Below are 5510 nucleotides of genomic sequence, written 5' to 3' on the forward strand. Positions count from 1 at the left end.
CACACACCGGGGCCTATCATGGGGAGGGGGGAGAGGGGAGGGATTGCATTGGGAGTTATACCTGATGTAAATGACGAGTTGATGGGTGCAGCACACCAACATGGCACAAGTATACATATGTAACAAACCTGCACGTTATGCACATGTACCCTACAACTTAAAGTATAATAATAATAAATAAATTTAAAAAAAAAAAAAAAGAAGAAATGCAACTGCTTTTTATACATTGATTTCGTATCTTGCAATCTTACTGAATTTGTCTTTTAGTTTTAACAGTTTTTTTAGTATTTTGGGTTTTTTATATAAAAGGTCATTTACAGATAGAGAAAATTTACCTTTTTCTTTCTTTTTTTTTTTTTTTTTGAGATGGAGTCTCTCTCTGTCGCCCAGGCTGGAGTGCTGTGGCCGGGTCTCAGCTCACTGCAAGCTCCGCCTCCCGGGTTCCCGCCATTCTCCTGCCTCAGCCTCCCGAGTAGCTGGGACTACAGGCGCCAGCCACCTCGCCCGGCTAGTTTTTTGTATATTTTTAGTAGAGACGGGGTTTCACCGTGTTAGCCAGGATGGTCTCGATCTTCTGACCTCGTGATTTGCCCGTCTCGGCCTCCCAAAGTGCTGGGATTACAGGCTTGAGCCACCGCGCCCGGCCTACCTTTTTCTTTCAAATGTGCATGCCTATTTCTTTCTTTTGCCTTATTGCCCTGGTCCGGACTTCCAGTACTATGTTGAATACAAATGGCAAGAGTGGACATGCTTGTCTTTTTCCTGATACTGGAGGAAAGCTTTCAACTTTTCTCCACTAAGTATGATGTCAGATGTGGGCTTGTAATATATGGCCTTTATTATGTTGAGGTACATTCTTTCAATGTGTAATTTGTTGAGTTTTTCTCATGAAAAGATGTTGAATTTTATAAAATGTCTTTTCTGCCTTTATCAAGATGATCATACAGTTTTGTCCTCTATCCTATAAATGTGGTGTATTATATTATTTATTTGCATATGTTAAGCCATCCTTGCATCACTGGGCTAAATCCCAGTTGATCATGGTGAATGATCCTTTCAATAGGCTGTTGAATTTTTTTTCTGGTATTTGGTTGAGGAGTTTTGCATCTATGCTTATCAGAGATATTGGCCTGTAATTTTATTTTCTTGTATTGTTCTTCTCTGGTGTTGGTATCAGAGTAATACTGGTCTTGTAAAATGAGCTGGGAAGTATACTCTCCTTTTAATTTTTTTTTGAAAGATTTCGAGAAAGATTGGCATTAGTTCTTTGTTAAATGTTTTAGTCTTGGTAGGTTGTGTGTGTCTAGGAAAAACTTCATTTTAATGACTATATAATATTTTATCACATGAGTTCTCTAGTGTATACATAGGCATTTGCTGATATTTAGTTTTACTCCTCCAAATATTCTTATATGAAAGTCTAATTTTATCTTAGATCAAATTTCTAAAAGTGAAATTACTGTGATAAAGATCAAGACTCTGTTTAAAATTCTTGTTACAAAGAGCCAAATTGGTTTTCAGAAAGTTAGAAACACTTTGTTTTCTGGCTAGCATTATGTGAGAATGCCTGCCTTACTATGTTATTTCTAATTCTGTCTTATCATTGCTAATTTATTAAATACTTCAAGGAAATAAAATAGATGTTTTAATTTACATTATTTTGTTTTTTATAATGATGTTGTACAGATCTTTATAGATGAAAGTCACAAGCAATTTAACACTTATGTATGTGGCAATTTTTTTTCGGTTTTTAAATTTAGCTACATGGTAGGATTTGTTAGACAGGGAAGTATCACAATATTTATGTAGTTATAAAAATCCATATTATTCTTTATAATTTTCAGGGAATTTTACTCTTAAAATTTCCATTCTTATTTTAGAAAATACTTACATATCTTTCTTTTACATATGCTTAATAATTTTGTTAATGATATTTAGCTTTTTATTTCATCTCCAAATTATTTAGGTGTATTATGTATGTTGAGACTTTATTATGTTTTCAAAGATTTTCCTGTTAGCATTTTTAGTAACCTTAAAAATGCATTATTATTTATTGTAATTGCTTGACCATATACTGACTTCTTATACATATAGTAATAAAGAGTTTTTCTGAGCTAGCTCTCTAGTTCCAGTAGTCTCTCAAGGCTCTCCTTTTCTGTTTCTCCTCACTGACCTTTTAGTATGTTTTATTATCTGTTATTTCTGATAAGCTTTTAATTTATCTGCCAAATGTCAAAAAATCCCATTATTATACTCGTTGTGGTTATATTTAACTCATAAATTAATATGGGAATGTTGGCTCTTTGCAATATTCAGTCTTCTGCACCAAGAACATAGTATCTTGCACAGCCCTAATACAACCTCTTTCTTATTCTCTAAAAATACCATTTTATACCTTCACTCTCAGCTTCTGAAACTGCCTCATACATCATTGGAAAACTAGAAGCAATCATACAGGACTTCCTCATTTTCCACTACCAATTTACCATACATCTTCACATAACTTTTGGTCTTTGAAAATGCCTATAAGAGGCCAAATCCTCCACTAATACTCTTCATATCTTATTATCTTAATAGCCAAAGAAATTGGTCTTGCAACTACCTGATTCTCTTCTACATCATCTCTCTACTGGAAAATTACTACAGGTTACACACATGCTCCAGTATCTTCTATCTTAGGGAAGTCTTCTCTCGAAATTACATTTCCCTTGCAGTTCCCCCAATTCTCAGAGCAAATCATCTTGAAAGATGTGTCTATACCCAAAGTTTTCACATCCTTTTCTACCATCCATGGCTAATGTCACTGTAATCAGGCTTCTCTGCTCTCAGTCCCACATTACCACAATTGTGCTTGTCAGAGTCAGCAATAATGTTCCTATACCAAACTCAGTATCACTTCTTTATCTTCATCCTGCTCACACATTCAGCTACATTTGACACAATTGGATAATTTTCTCCTTTTGGGAGCATCATTTTTTACTCTCAGGCCACTGCAACCAATAGGTTTTCTAAGTACTCCACTGGATTCAGTCTTTACTTGGTCAACTTTTTCTCTTCAACGTGACGTCTAAGTATTGAAGCGGCTTGTGGCTCCATTGCAAGCCTCCTTTTCTTCTCGTTCAATATTCTCTGGCAATTTCATCATCCCATAGGTTTAAATGCATATTAGTTCCCAAGGACATGACTTCCTCTGAAGCACAAACTCATTTAGCTGATTGCTGATGTGACCTTTCTGCCTGGATGGCTAGTAAGCATTTTACTTTTAATCCAAAACTTAATATTTGACTCGGTCTGCTAAAATTTGTTCATACCACAGTTTTTCTTGTTACGAAAAACAGCAGGCTGGGTGTGGTGGCTCACACCTGTAATCCCAGCACTTTGGGAGGCTGAGGCGGGTGGACCATGAGGTCAGGAGTTTGAGACCAGCCTGGTCAACATAGTGAAACCCCGTTTCTACAAAAAATACATTAAAAAAATTAGCCAGGTGTCGTGGCATGCACTTGTAGTCCCAGCTACTTGGGAGGCTGAGGTGGGAGAATCGGTTGAACCCACAAGGCGGAAGTTGCAGTGAGCTGAGACCATGCCATTGCACTCTAGTCTGGATGACAGAGTGAGACTGCATCTCAAAAAAAAAAAAAAAAAAAAAATTCTGAAGATGGATGTTGGTGATGGCAACACAACAATGAGTGTACTTAATGCTGTTGAACTGTACACCTTAAAAATGGTTAAGGTGGCCCAGAGATAAAAGGATGGTTTAGCATACACATCAAACAAGGTGATACATCATATCAACAGCATGAAGATTTCTTGTAATCTTATATATTTCAACAAGGTAGACGTGTTCTAACATTAACTATTCTTCAAATGCCTTATGAATCCGATTCACTATCTTGCAAACTTTCTTATTAAGTTAACATATATATCATTTTATTTTTGTGGGCATCATATTTGTAGCTTTCCAAAAATTATATTTTGACACAAAGACTTTATGACTCAAGGTTTATGACTCACATGTCTGACAAAGAAAATTTTTTTTATGTTTTATAAACTGTTAAGTGGGAATTTTCATATCATTACCTATGATGACAAATGAGTATAAAAGGGCTTAGAGATTAAAAGCTATATTCCATAGTAAATAAAATAAATGTTTATAATTTACATATCTCAAAAAAATTTCAAGCAATTTTGTAAGAACATTTTCAATGTTACCATGTAGACAGCACTTAATTGTGATAATGTTTTCAGTCTCCAACTCTAAGCATATATACATATATGTGTTTTCTTAGATGACCTCCTGTTTGGAATTGTACCTCCTTCTTTATCTGCATGAATAATCCTGTTTCCTTTACAAAACTCTTCTTTTTTCTTTGCATGTTAATTGGGAAAATTTGAAATGTAAGGCCTCAGGCAATATTTCATTCATTTTGAGTTAAAATTTAGAAAGCCTATCCTATATAGCTTAAAAGAATGCAAAATGGAAATAAAATTGGGAATGCAAAATGGTTCAGTCAATATGGAAAAGTCTGGCAAAGTTTTATAAACCTAAACATACACTTACCATATAACCAATCAGTTTTACTCTGAGGTATTTTCCCAAGTGAATAGACAATTTATGTTCGTGTCAAAACCTGTACATGAAAGTTTATAATGGCTTTTTCATAATCAACAAAATAGGAAACAACAGAAATATCCTTCAACTGGTGAATGGATAAACAAACGATGATAGATCCATACAATTGTATACTATTCAGTATTAAATGGGAAAGGACTGCTAGTACGTAGATACAAGAATATAGATGAATCTCAAACATATTATTCCAAGTGAATGAAACTAGAATCAAAACCTTTGATGTCATTTGTATGACATTTTGGAGAAGACAAAATAATAGTGACAGTAAACAGATTAGACAGTTGGCAGGGGCTTGGGAGGGGGAGGGGAGGAATACAAACAGGCACCTGAGAATTCTTGTGGCTGATGAAACTTCTGTGTCTTGATTATGGTGGTGGTCTCATGACTTCATACATTTATCAAAACTTGCAAAACTGTATACTAAAAAAGGTGAATTTTACTGTATGTAGATTGCATTTTAATAAATAATGAAAAAAGGAAATTATAGTGTTAAATAAATGAGTATGAAGCTTTTAATATTCTGCTTCTACAGACTTCAAGTACCCACAGGAAAATTCCACTCATGTTATGATTTTGTGAAGAATTTTAGTTTGACTCTTTAAAAAATATAAACATTTTATTTTTCACTAATTAAACTTGCCTATTCACTTATTGAATCAATTTCTAAGTTCATTATTTCTCCTTGTATACATTTTCTAGGTGCCACTTTTCTCCTTGCTGAAATTATTTTATTGGGAGTGTTTGGGGATAAATACTTTTCAATGTCATTTTTAATTTGTCCTAATTCATTAATGATGGCTCAGCCATGCCTGGAATTCTAGGTGTGCAGTTACATTTTCTCAGCACTTTTTAATATATTTCTCCCTTGTCCTATTGCTGC

This window comes from Papio anubis, chromosome 12 (assembly GCF_008728515.1).
Source record: "Papio anubis isolate 15944 chromosome 12, Panubis1.0, whole genome shotgun sequence".
NCBI classification, from domain to species: Eukaryota; Metazoa; Chordata; class Mammalia; order Primates; family Cercopithecidae; genus Papio; species Papio anubis.